Source organism: Mauremys reevesii, linkage group 23 (genome assembly GCF_016161935.1).
Source record: "Mauremys reevesii isolate NIE-2019 linkage group 23, ASM1616193v1, whole genome shotgun sequence".
NCBI classification, from domain to species: Eukaryota; Metazoa; Chordata; order Testudines; family Geoemydidae; genus Mauremys; species Mauremys reevesii.
In genome coordinates this window covers 3539591-3553746 of record NC_052645.1, presented here as the reverse complement: position 1 = coordinate 3553746, position 14156 = coordinate 3539591, and the positions used below count along the sequence as shown (strand labels likewise).

Here is a 14156-nt window from a genome sequence, read left to right as displayed (position 1 = left end):
GTCGTTATCCTGGGGGACCCAGCCTACCCCTTGATGCCATGGCTCATGAAGCCATACACAGGCAGCCTGGACAGTGGTCAGGATCTGTTCAATTACAGGCTGAGCAAGTGCAGAATGGTGGTGGAATGTGCATTTGGCCGTTTAAAGGCGCGCTGGCGCACATTACTGACTCGCTCAGACCTCAGCCAAACCAATGTCCCCTATGTTATTGCTGCTTGCAGTATTCTCCACAATCTCTGTGAGAGTAAGGGGGAGACCTTTATGGCGGGGTGGGAGGCTGAGGCAAATCACCTGGCCGCTGATTACGCGTAGCCAGACACCAGGGAGATTAGAAGAGCACACCAGGAAGCGGTGCGCATCAGAGAAGCTTTGAAAACGAGCTTCATCAATGGCCAGGGTACAGTGTGACTGCTGTGTTTGTTGATGAACACCCAACCCCCTTGATTGACTCAGTCCCTGTAAGCAACTCCCCCTCCCCCTTCGAGTACAGCTTACTTATGCAAATAAAGTCACTCTCATTTAAAAAGCATGAATTCTTTATTAATTCATTATAAAAAGAGGGAGAGAAGTAAGGGTGTGGTTTGGGAGGAGGATAGGAGGGATGGAGAAGGCCATTAAAAAAAATTCACAGTAACGACAGCCTTCTGGTTGGGCTGTCCACGGGGGTGGAGTGGGCGGGTGCACGGATCCTCCCCCCACGCGTTCTTACACGTCTGGGTGAGGAGGATGTGGAACATGGTGAGGGTTGAGGGTGGTTATACAGGGGCTGCAGCGGCACCCTGTGATCCTGCTGCCGTTCCTGAAGCTCCACCAGACGCCGGAGCATGTCAGTTTGATCACGCAGCAGCCCCAGAGTTGCATCCCGCCACCGCTGATCTTCCTGCCGCCACCGCTGATTTTCCTGCCGCCACCTCTCATCTCGGTTGTCCCTCCTGTCCTCACGTTCATCCCTCCTGTCCTCACGTTCACTGGCCTCTTTCCTGTAATTTGATACCACGTCCTTCCACTCATTCAGATGAGCTCTTTCCTTGCGTGTAACTTCCATAATATCCGAGAACATCTCATCTCGCGTCTTCTTTTTCCTCCGCCTTATCTGTGCTAGCCTTTGGGATGGAGGAGGGATGGTTGAAAAATTTGCAGCTGCATGAGGGAGATAAATATTTAGAAAGATACATTTTACAGAACAATGGTTATACTCTTTCACAGTGAACAGCACTATTCACCTAGCACATATGATTTCCCTACAAGGTCGCATTTTTCATCTTAATAGTGAGTGCTTGCAGCCCTGGAGTTACAGATCTCACAGACACAGGTCCAGGCATCAGAATTCAGCTTGCATGCGGCCATGGTAAGCCACTGTCTTTCGGCTTCTGTAGTGATTTACCCCTCCCCCCAATGCATGGCTAATACCATGCTAGCTCCCTGCTAATCAACACCCTTCCCACCCCCCCCCACCCACTGCGTGGCTGGTAGCTTGGGGAAGATCGCTGGTGACCAAACACAAAAAATATCATTGGCATTTCACTCCTCCTCCCCGCTTCACGTGCAGGAAAGGTTTTTTTTTAAGCTGCTGCAGTCCACGAACCCAGTAGTAAAATGGCCACCCCCCTTACTTAAATTCCTGATTTTTAACCAGGTTATCCTGAACGATATCACTTTGCTGAGGATAACACAACAAGATAAAGAGCGGATGCTTCTTGAATGCCAGCAGTCACCGGGACCATACGCTGCTATGCTTTGCCACGCAATGATACCTGATTACTTGCTACATGCATGGCGTGGTAAAGTGTCCTACCATGGTGGGCGGAACAAGGCTGCCTTGCCCAGAAACCTTCTGCAAAGGCTTCTGGAGTACCTACAGGAGCGCTTCATCGAGATGTCCCTGGAGGATTTCCTCTCAATCCCCAGACATGTTAACAAACTTTTCTAAGTAACTATACTGTCTGCGAATGCATCCCAAGTCCTCAGGGCAAATCAATCATTAAAAAAGGCTTGCTTAAAAAACACTGTTTGCTATTTGCAAAGGTACACTCACCAGAGCTCCCTTCCATGGCGTCATTGTCTGGGATTGTCTATAAGGTGCCACAGGATTCTTTGTTGCTTTTACAGATCCAGATCCAGACTAACACGGCTACCCCTCTGATAATTGTCTGGGATAGTTGCTTGTGAGGGCTGGGAGGAGGGTAATTCCGTCAGGGTGATAAAAAGCTCCTGGCTGCTGGGGCTCACGGAGTGCTGTGTGCTCTCTGCTAGGTCTTCCTCCTCTTCTTCATCTTCATCTTCCCCGTCTGCATAATTCTCAGCCATGTCAGAGATTACAACCCCCACCTCGGAATCCACGGTCAGGGGTGGGGTACTTGTGGCGCAGCCCCCTAAAATTCCATGCAGCTCATCATAGAAGCGGCATGTTTTTCGACCTGCCCCGGATCTTCCGTTTGCTTCTTTGGTTTTCTGGTAGCCTTGTCTGAGCTCCTTAACTTTCACTCTGCACTGCACTGAGTCCCTGCTGTGGCCTTTATCCATCATAGCCTTAGAAATTCTTTCAAATACTTTTTCATTTCGTCTTTTGGAACGCAGTTCTGTTAGCACTGAATCCTCTCCCCATATAGCGATCAGATCCAGTACCTCCCGTGCAGTCCATGCTGGGGCTCTTTTTCGATTCTCAGGAGACTGCATTGTTACCTGTGCTGATGAGCTGTGCGTGGTCACCTGTGCTGATGAGCTCTCCACGCTGGGGAAGCAGGAAATGAATTTCAAAAGTTCGCGGGGCTTTTCCTGTCTACCTGGCCAGTGCATCCGAGTTCAGATTGCTGTCCAGAGCGGTCACTGGTGCACTGTGGGATACCACCCGGAGGCCAATACCGTCGATTTGCGGCCACACTAACCCTATTCCGATATGTTAATCCCGATATTAGCGCTACTCCTCTCGTCGGGGAGGAGTACAGAAACCGATTTAAAGAGCCATTAAAATCGATATAAGGTGCCTCCTAGTGTGGACGGTTGTGGCGTTAATCGGTTTTACGCTCCTAAAACCGATTTAAACGCCTAGTGTAGACCAGGCTCTTCTTAGGCTACTTTCTATCCAATTTCTGAAGCTGCTCCATTGTCCATTCCCTATGGGGCTAAGAGCAGAAAGTGCAGGAATCCCTGTACTCAGGGTCACAACCTGAGCCCAACCCAAGACACTGAAACAAACACAAATGATGCTTCCTCCAGCAGGATCACAGAGCAACACAAAGAAAACCCATGAGGAACAATCCTCCTCTGCCTTCATTTACCCCATTGCAAGCCTCTCAGCAGCCAACTCTTGTGGGAAGGACACTGAGCTGATAGGAGCTCTGGCACAGAGACCAAGGGAGGGGTGTTGCACCCCCTCAGTGTGAGCTGGTCACATTCTGACTCTGGAGGAGGAGGGAAAGGTGATGGCCACATGATGGGGCTAGTATGTACCACAACCATAGGCGGCAGGTTTGTATAATTTTTGGTGGGGCCCAAAATGGTGGTGCCCCCCCGCTCCCGCCCTGTGCCGATATAAAATGAAGCTACAACGCCAGTGCCACAAGATTACAAGGGTCAATTAAAAGTGGAAAGTCAGAAGCAGCACTTGCCTACTTCAATATACAGTATTATATTTTGTTGCATCTGTTGTGATGAAGTGGGAATGTTCTTAATATTTTCTCTGAATACTGTGTGGGTGCCTCAGTTCCCCCTGCAAGATGCCAACTGAAGGTGTTGGGGACAAAGAGATCAGGTGGCCTCCTTGTCCAGAAGAGACACAGAGGCCAGAGGAGGGAGTGTCAGTTTGGAGCTGGCTGGGGAAATTGGGAGAGACCCAGAACTTGGTTCTGGGCTCCCACCCCCAAGATGGACCTGACAGAGGGTTCTGTTTTCTGTACCAACAAGCTCTGTTTAAACTGTGTTCCCGTCATCTAATAAACCTTCTGTTTTACTGTCTGGCTGAGAGTCACATCTGACTGCAGAGTTGGGGTGCAGCGACCTCTGGTTGCCCCAGGACCAGCCTGGGCAGACTCACTTTGGAAAGTGCATGACGTGGAAGGGCATGCTGAATGCTCCGAGGTCAGACCCAGGAAGGTGTAAGCTTCTTGCCCTGGAGACAGTCTGCTCCGAGAGGAGGCTCCCAGAGTCCTGACTGGCTTTGTATGGAGTTGTTCCAAAGCATCCCAGCATCCCCTTCCACCCCATGCACTTCCCAGAAGTCTGCACAGGCACTGACACTCCCTCCTCCGGCCTTTGTCTCTTTTCCAGGCATTAGGAGGCCACCTGATCTCTCTGTTCTCCAACACCTTCAGTTGGCACCTTGCAGGAAACTGATTTGGGAGAAATGAAGTAAAAGCTGCCCAAACCGAGCTTGAGCACTCCTGAATTTTGAGGTGTTCAAATCTGGAAGGCAGGTGCTGGGGGTGGGAGAGGGCTGTGGGCTCCATGGGGGAGCATGGCAGCAACAGTCTGGAGCTGCATGGAGCCAGATACGCTGGTCTGAGTGGCACAGTAAGCAGTTTGGGGGTTGGAGAAGAGGTAGGGAGTTCCGGGGGGCAGTCAAGGGACAAGGAGCAGGGGGAGTTGGATGGGGCAGAGGTTCGAAGGGGCAGTCAGGGGACAGGCAGCAATTGGATAGGCATGGGAGTCTAAGAGGTTTATCAGGGGACAGGTAGGGGGTGCGGTCCTGGGGGGGGGAAGTTGGGTGGGGTCTCAGGAGGGGGCAGTTGGGGACAAGGAGAAGGGAGGCTTAGATAGGGGCTGAGGTCCCAAGGGGCAGTTAGGGGCAGGAGTCTCGGGAGGGGGCAATCAGCAGACAGAGGCTGGGATTCAAAGGGCTCTGGGCTGCTGGCAGCCGCGGGGATCCCAGAGCCCTTTAAATCCCAGCCCCGGCTGGGAGTCAGAGGACTCTGGGCTGCCTGCAACCGCAGGGAGCCCAGAGCCTTTTAAATCCCAGCCAGGGCCGGGAATCAGAGGGCTCTGGGCTGCCCGCTGCGGCGGGGAGCCCAGAACCCTTTAAATCTCAGCCTGCTGGGATTTAAAGGGCTCTGGGCAGCCTGCAACCGCGGGGAGCCCGCAGCCCTTAAAAACTCAGCCGCGGCAGGGATTTAAAGGGCTCTGGGCTGCCTGCAACTGGGGGGAGCTGAGACCCTTTTAAATCCCAGCCGCCGCCAGGAATCAGAGGGCTCTGCGCTGCCCGCTGCGGCGGGGAGCCCAGAGCCCTTTAAATCCCAGCCGCGGCCGGGAATCAGAGGGCTCTGGGCTGTCTGCTGCGGCGGGCAGCCCAGAGCCTTTTAAATCCCAGCCGCCGCCGGGAATCAGAGGGCTCTGGGCTGCCTGCAACCACGGGGAGCCCAGAGCCCTTTAAATCTCAGCCGCGGCTGGGATTTAAAGGGCTCTGGGCTGCCTGCAACCGCGGGGAGCCCAGAGCCTTTTAAATCCCAGCCGCGGCCAGGAATCAGAGGGCTCTGGGCTGCCCGCCGCGGCAGGCCGCCCAGAGCCCTCGGATTCCCTGCCATGGCTGGGAGTTAAAAGGCTCTGGGCTGCCTGCAACCGCGGGGAGCGCAGAGCCTTTTAAATCCCACCCGCGGCTGGGATTTAATGGGCTCTGGGCTGCCTGCAACTGCGGGGAGCCCAGAGCCTTTTAAATCCCAGCCGCGGCTGGGATTTAAAGGGCTCTGGGCTGCCTGCAACCGCGGGGAGCCCAGAGCCTTTTAAATCCCAGCCGCGGCTGGGATTTAAAGGGCTCTGGGCTGCCTGCAAACGCGGGGAGCCCAGAGCCTTTTAAATCCCAGCCGCCGCTGGGAATCAGAGGGCTCTGGGCTGCCTGCAACCGCGGGGAGCCCAGAGCCTTTTATATCCCAGCCGCGGCCGGGAATCAGAGGGCTCTGGGCTTCCCGCTGCAGCAGGGAGCCCAGAGCCATCTGATTCCCGGCCACGGCTGGGATTTAAAGGGCTCTGGGCTGCCTGCAAACGCGGGGAGCCCAGAGCGTTTTAAATCCCAGCCGCCGCTGGGAATCAGAGGGCTCTGGGCTGCCTGCAACGCGGGAGCCCAGAGCCTTTAAATCTCAGCCGCTGCTGGGATTTAAAGGGCTCTGGGCTGCCTGCTGCGGCGGGCAGCCCAGAGCCTTTTAAATCCCAGCCGCAGCCGGGAATCAGAGGGCTCTGGGCTGCCTGCAACCGCGGGGAGCCCAGAGCCATTTAAATCCCAGCCGCAGCCGGGAATCAGAGGGCTCTGGGCTTCCCGCTGCAGCAGGCAGCCCAGAGCCCTCTGATTCCCGGCCGCGGCTGGGATTTAAAGGGCTCTAGGCAGCCCTGGCGGCGGCGGCAGCAGCCGCGGGGGGCGCTCCAAGCAGGGGAGAAAAAACATTGGTGGGGCAGAGCCCCTGCTTGGGATTTATTCATGGGGCTAAAGCCCCAGAGCCCCATATAAGTCGGCGCCTATGACCACAACATGGTTCTTTTATGTGGGATGACTCTGAACATTGACTGATCTCCACTCCCTTGGATTTGAAGAGATGTTTAGTTGTGCACTTGGGAACCTGTAAGGCTGAAGCAATTTTATGGATGGTGACACTACGATTGAAGGGTTTTTTAATGTTGTAGAAATTGTTAAAAACACTGAGCTTAAACAGGAACTGCCTGTTATTAAAGGCTGGTTTCCCCATGTCAGTTCCATAAGCTCTGCTAGAAACACCCTGGGTTCTCTCCTGCCCCGGTGGGAACTGGAGGGAATCGTCCCCTGCTGCCCTTGGCTCCAGGCTGGTTTTTCTAGGGAGGGGACATGGAATTGATTTGTTTGCTATTGAGAAGGGAGCCGGGCCAGTTCTCAGGGAACGAGAACTCCCAGCATCTTCCCAGCCCAGCCCAGGCTGCTGCCCTGTCCCAGCCTCTGTTCCCCAGTGGGCCCTGCGCGTTTGACTCTAGAGCAGGCCGGGAGCAGCAGCTGAGGCAGAGGACAGCCTGGGCCGGGCAGATAAGAAGGAGTTTAGCAAGCAAAAAAGGTAAAATGGCAGTGGAGTATTACCTTGGACTCGACGGCATTTCCCCATTGGTCTGTCTGCTTGGGGGCGGGGACAATAACACGTCCTGCTGCATTTGTTATTTCAAAGGGCAGTTTAGAATTTTCATTCTCACACACGGTGCACAAAGCAGGATCCAACCTTTGGCATCAACTAAACGAGCTGCCCACAGATTCTGGCAGCCACAATGAGCATTTGGGTGAGAGCTCAGACCTGCCCCTGTCCCAGAGGGAGACAGGGGTCATCTGTGTGGGGACTGGACCACTGACCTACCCGCTCCTAACTCCCAAACCTTCAGTAACTCTATTATCAGTGCCTGTGAGTGTAATTTAAACCATAAGAAAAACCACACTGGGTCAGACCAAAGGCCCATCTAGCTCTGAATTATGTCTTCTGACAGTAGCCAATACCAGATGCCCTAACAACCCGTCAACAAGGCACCACTGGGAGTGGAACCCAGGATAGTCTGTTTATGAAACAGATACTTTAAGCCAGCTAAGCCATGGTGCCTGTGGGTGGCTAAATCAGAGTGTCTGCCCACACCCGACTTCCTGCCATCTCCACCAGGGCCTGACAAGCTTTGCTTGTCTTTGGATTCTGCAAAGCAGAGGAGCAGGTGACGTTTTCCTTGCAAGCTCTGTGTGTGTGTGTGTGTGTATATATATATATATATATATATATATATATATATATATATATATATATATCTTTGGCCAGGTCTGCACTACAAAGTTGTTTCAGCAGAATTATATTGTTCAGGTGTGTGAAAAACACACAACACTCTCTCGGTCAGTAGCTTGTGGCTGGTGTACACACTGCAATGCCACGTCTGGTGACAAAACTGCCCTGTTTTGCTGACAAAATAAAACGACTTTGATGAGAGGTCTGGAGCTTTTTGCAGCAAACTTAAATTAACAGAGTAAACACTGCTGTTCATTATATCACCATAACTGGCCTCCTCCAGTATCCCACAATGCCCGCCGTGAACTCGCCTGCCCTGTATTCCTGCTACAGAGCCTTGGGCCCCTCCCCTTTCATCGCTCCGGGAAGTTCTCACAGCTGAGCCTGCTGCTCTGCTCCGGCAGCCAGGAGCAAATCACTGCCGTGGATGCTGCTCTCTCCCGCCCTGCGAACACAGAGCTGGCGGCGGGAACTTCCTTACATGGGGGGCCACTGGCATCTGAACTGTGACACCCCCAGGACACCCCTTCCCTCGAGGAGGCTCTTACCTTCTAAACAGGGACTTCTGTTTTCTAGTAAAATCAGGAAAAGGGAAGGAGAAAACTCGAAAGAGGTTCCTCCTGGCGCTCACGTCCATGAACCCAAATACTCTCTCAGTCCTCAAAGAGAGACCTGGAGAAGGAGACTTGCTGAAGCAAAGCCACAGGGGTCTCTGAGGTTTCCCTGGCCCCTCGCCCCTGTCCTGCCTGGCTGATGTCAGCATCTCTCTGTGAGGTCACCACCTCCCCACCACCTTTGACCAATAGTCTGAGGTCCTGCAAAAGGCCTTTGTGATGTCACTGCCACACCCCTCCCTTGCTGTGCTAATGTCCTGCCCCTGGCCAGGCACTGTGGAGGTTTGAGCTACTCCCTGTGGATCACCCCACTCAAGGAGCGTTCGTTCTAGGAAGGAAGCCGGCTAGACAGGAAAACACAAGACCCTGCTCCCAATGCTACACTCAGTTTTTCAGAAATTAGTTGAAAATCTAATCTGAGTGTATCTAATCTGACCCCCTGCATATCACATGCCTCCTGTATGACACAATAGCTACTTTTGGGGCAAACACATCCCAGAAAGGCATCTAGTCTTCATTAAATGACATCAAGAGATGGAGAATCCACCACTTTCCTTGGTAGCTTGTTCCTGTGGTGAAACATCCTCGCTGTTGAATTTTTGTGCCTTAGTTGTAATATGAATTTGTCTCTTTTCACCTTCCAGCCATTGGGTCTTGTTATGCCTTTCTTTGCTAGATTCAAGAGCCCTTTAATACCCAATATTTTCTTTCCATTAAGGCCCTTCAACACTTCAATGAAGTCACCTTTCAATCTTCTTTTGATAAGCTAAACAGGTTGAGGTCTTTCAATAGCTCCCTAGAAGACATTTTTCTCCAGCCCTCAGAACATTTGGTGGCTCTTTGCTGCCCCAGCTCCAATTTCACAACATCTTTTTCAACCTCCTGTGATGTTATTGACATAATCTGTAACTGTATAGATCACTGTTGCGACCACTGTTCTATATTTGCAGCCAATATGGTAGAAAGGTTGTCGTGTAAGGGGTCTATGGAGAGGTTCTGATTGGCTGATTATAATTATGCTATCTCTATAGGTGTATCATTTTTGTAGTTGACGTTATGAATATTGGCTCTATGCTGCCTGTATTTCAATCTTGTGCTCTGCTTCCGGGGAACACCCCAGCCAGACAAGTTGGTGTCAGTTCTGCCTAGTCTGCTTGATGGCTCATTAAGGACCATCAGCTATACAATCGACCCATTGAGAGAAGGCAGATATCCCTTGTCACTCAGCAAGGTGTGCAGGGACCTGCCTATGGACAGAACTCTAAGGTTTTTCTATGCCACATGCTGGATAGAGTGTCCTTAAGACAAAGAAAGCAAAGACCACTTGGCAAGAGACTATACAAGGCTGATGCCTCATCTCCATCTTGTCTTCAGTCCTGCTTCATACCTCTGGAGGGACTTTGCTACAAACTGAAGCTCTAGACAAAGGACTGAATGACCCATCCCAGCTGTGGATGGACTCCAGAGACTTGATTTGAACCTGCAGTTTATTCCATCACTGCTACAAGCCTGAACCAAGAACTTTGCCATTACTGAATGTGAAGGGTTAAAATCCATCTGCATTTTGTATAACAACCTGGTCTATGGATTTTGCTAGCTCTTTTCCAGACCCAAAGTCCAGAGTATGGTCAAGGGACCAGAGGCCTAGCAAATCGTGATCAGCTAAGAGAAAGCTGGGTAAACAGAAAGCCTTGCTTGCTAAGATAGGCCTGGTCAGCAAATTGCCAGGTGTTGGAGCTAAGAACTAAAGAATTGTGTCTTATTCAGAGTTGCAGATTGAACAAAGAATCCCTGTTCCTATTGTGTTAGTCTCTTCTGTAGGGAGACGGTCTTCCCACAGATCCAACCTTGAGTTTATGAGAAGTTGGCCCATGTCAGTATAAGATATGGCATCCTTCCACCTCCCTTCCCAGGGACCATGTAGTAATTTTTTTGGCAGAAGGGGGTTGTAGTGAAAGGAAGTTTGAGAAACCCTGGCATGGAGCATCTCCATTAATGAGCTGCAGTGACATAGAGACAGTGTTTGAAATGTTGACTTGTCCTTAGCCTCTGAATACGTCTAGACTTGACGCACTGTGGGTGATCTGACACTGAAAGTGCAGCCATGAAGATACCACACACCAGCCTTGGCTTGCTGGCAATAATCAAGCCTCCACAGAAAGACACCCATGGTTTTCTAGCCCAGCTCTCTAAGCTCTCAGCCACAACCACTTAACACAGGGGCCTTTCTACACTCTGGTTTTGTTCTCACTGAAGGGTGATTTCCAATGGTTTGCTCAGACCAGCTTCCCCAGCACACTCACTGCTGTGCAGCTCTGTACGTGTGGCCATGGCTGAACAGCAAGAATTCCTGCCCATTTCCCTACTGGCTGAAGCATGGTTAGAGTGTGTTTATGGTTAATGATGCTGCTGTAGATTGTTCATTCCCTGCCTTTGCAATTCAGACAGTCCCTTTTCCCGTCATATCGCCAGCACCTCTGTGAGTCCAATAGCAGGTCAGGTTTTCTCTGGGCACTGAGATTTTGCAGGGAGTTGGTGGCTCCTTTCTTTCCTGGAGTAAACTCAGTTTTTTATTCCATCCTTGAAGTCTCATGGAATAACAACAGCAGCATGAAGAGGAGAGGGAATATCTCACTGCCGGAGGGGATGGGGGGGAAGGTGGCCACATCCCCTCTGTTTGAGCATTGCCATTGCAGGAGAGAAGGTTTCAATGGAATCGAATGCCCTGGCTCAGACAAGAGACACATGGAGGTTTTGCTGTTCTTGGATCTGTACAAAGGAAATTGTGTTTCTGTGTGAAAATGGGGAGGGAAATGAAACACCCACATGGTGGTGCCTAAGGCAGAAGGGACCCCTATAGGATTAGAACAGGACACATTCTCAAGCAGCATGTTTCTTACTTTGCCCATCTGTCAGTTTTGATTATTATCGATGGAAATATTTTGCCATTGGGTTTTGTGTTTACACAGAAATTGACATTTACCAACAAATACGTAATTCTTCCAGTCCTGCTGAGTCTGCCGGTGGTGAGTTTAGAAGGACAGAGTCACTCCTCCCACTCCTCATGCCAGGCCTGTGCTCTCCAGAGTGTCAACTTCCCACACAGCTGGGATTCTTCCTGATCTCCTCAGACCTCTGCCCTCCACCCCCACTTCTGGGATCCCCTCCCAACACTGTCCAACTCCCCTGCTGGCCAGTTCCCTTCCCATTCTTTTCATTTCCTGCCTCCCCTCTGAGCAAAAGCTCTGGACTGTTCCCACACTGGGAATTGAATCCAGGCTGCCTGCATGAAAACACCAATAATCCTGGCCACTAGACCATATGGGACTTGCACAAACAACAATCCATTTACACATTCACTAACACATTCATGGGTGGCAAGTTTGTAGAAATTTTGGTGGTGCCCAGAACCTGCCCCCCAACTCCGCCCCCCCAAAAACCGCCCCCACCAGCCGAAGGCTCGGGGGGGGGGGGCGGTCGAGGGTGCAGATCCTGGGCTGGGGATTAGGGTGCAGGAGGGTGCAGGGTGCAGGCTTTGGGATGGAGTTTGGGTGCAGGCTCTGGGCTGGGGCAGGGGGTGAGTGTGCAGGAGGGGTGAAGGGTGCAGGCTTTGGGACGGAGTTTGGGTGCAGGTTCTGGGCTGGGGGTGGAGGTGTAGGAAGGGGGAGGGGTGCATGCTCTGGGAAGGGGTGCATGCTCTGGGAGGGAGTTTGGGGATAGGAGGGAGTGCAGGGGTGAGGGCTGTGGGGCTGAGGGGTTCATGATGGGGGGGCGCTCAGGGCTGTGGCTGAGGATTCGGGTGTGGGGGGACGAGGGCTCTGTCTGGGGCTGAGGATCAGGGTGCAGGGGATGAGGGCTCTGGCTGGGGCTGAGGATCAGGGTGCGGGGATGAGGGCTCTGGGCTGGGGCTGAGGATTAGGGTGCAGGGGGATGAGGGCTCTGGCTGGGGCTGAGGATCAGGGTGCGGGGGGAGGAGGGCTCAGGGCGGGGGCTGAGGATTAGGGTGCGGGGGGACGAGGGCTCTGGGGCTGAGGATCAGGGTGTGGGGGGATGAGGGCTCAGGGCTGGGGCTGAGGATTAGGGTGCAGGGGGATGAGGGCTCTGGCTGGGGCTGAGGATTAGGGTGCAGGGGATGAGGGCTCTGGCTGGGGCTGAGGATTAGGTGCAGGGGATGAGGGCTCTGTCTGGGGCTGAGGGTCAGGTGCGGGGGACAAGGGCTCTGTCTGGGGCTGAGGATCAGGGTGCAGGGGATGAGGGCTCTGGCTGGGGCTGAGGATTAGGTGCAGGGGATGAGGGCTCTGGCTGGGGCTGAGGATTAGGTGCAGGGGATGAGGGCTCTGGCTGGGGCTGAGGATCAGGGTGCAGGGGATGAGGGCTCTGGCTCGGGCTGAGGATCAGGTGCGGGGCGCAGAACCAGGGCTATGGCTGATCTATGGGGCACCAGGTGAGTGGCAGAGGCTTCAGGTGCTGAGAGTTTGCCAGACCCCTCAGGGACACAATGTGAGGGGGTGTCCCAGGGATCTCTGTGAAAGGAGCAGAACAGAATTTACTTGGGGTGGGGGGAGAATTGAGAGTGTCTCAGGGGGTTGTACAGAGGTATTGCCCGGGTGAGAGACTGGCTAAAACACAGGTCTCGCTGTGAGCAGGATTTGAACCTGCGCAGGGGAACCCTATTGGATTTCGACTCCAACGCCTTAACCACTCAGCCATCAGCACAAAAATGCCCCAATGCCAGAGAAACTGGTAAAGAATCACAATGCCCAGGTGTGAAGTCATCTGAACTACAGAATTCCCACCACAAACCTGGCTCCCAAAGCACAGGGGGGATTTGGGTTCATTCTCTTTGCTTAGCCACGTGCAGTCGCACAGAGAGCGCGTTTAACAGTCTCCCCTCCCACAGAGCGGGAAGGGGAAATGATTCTCAACTTGAAGCCTGATGTAGGGTGACCAGACTTCCCAATTTTAACGGGACTGTCCCGATATTTGCCTGTTTGTCCCGCGTCCCGACCGATATTTGGTCAGGACACTGGACAAACAAACAATTTTGCTCTCTGCTCAGGCACACAGGCAGAGCCCGGAGGGACACTCGCCCCCCCAACTCCGCCCCCTCCTTCCCCCATTGGATCCCTCCCCAAATCCCCGCCCTGGCCCTGCCTCTTCCCCAAGCAGGCGGCATCCTCCTCCCTCCCAGGTTTGCACACGGGCCATGGCCAGGAGCACAGCATGGAGGCTGCTCCAGCCCTGGAGCCTGCGGGGCAGCGCAGTGGGGCTGGGGGCAGTGGGGAGCGGGCAGGACCCATGTGGGTGGGGGGCAGAGACACACATGGGGCACACACGCTTCTGCCAGGAGGGCCCGGGCCCGGCTGCCTGGTTCGCCCCTTGCCCGGGAGCTGCAGGAGGGACCTGGAGTGCGGCTCGGCTGCAGAGCTCGGAGCCCAGGCTGGGCCCAGGAGCGAGGGGACAGGGGAGCTGGGGGTGTATCAGGGGTCGGAGCCGAGACTTGGGTGGAGACGGGGCTGTGCCACTGCCGCCTGGCGGGGGAGGGGGGAGCCTCCGGCTTTTTTTTTTTTTTTGCTCTGCCCCCGCGTCCCGATATTTTATCTTTGACATCTGGTCACCCCAGCCTGATGTGAATGAGGACGTCTGGACCAAGGGGGCAGGGACTGGCCTTTGCTAGAGAAACCACTGTCAAGTTTGAGCCAATTAGGACAAGTCAGCAAATAAGAACAACCTCAGGTCTCAGTAACTGCTGCAGGCAGCAAAGTCCTACAGGGAGCAGTTTCTGGCACTACACCTGCACAGCTCTGCTCCCCGGCTCTTCTCGGGCTCCTGCTCTCTCCTT

The 14156-nt window shown here is 53.4% G+C and overlaps 1 non-coding gene across 1 annotated transcript; it reads right to left on the bottom strand.

The window, feature by feature from the left end:
* Window positions 1-12948: 12948 nt before the first annotated feature.
* TRNAS-CGA lies at window positions 12949-13028 on the bottom strand. Its single transcript has one exon. It is a non-coding gene; the product is annotated as a tRNA-Ser (tRNA).
* Window positions 13029-14156: the final 1128 nt, after the last annotated feature.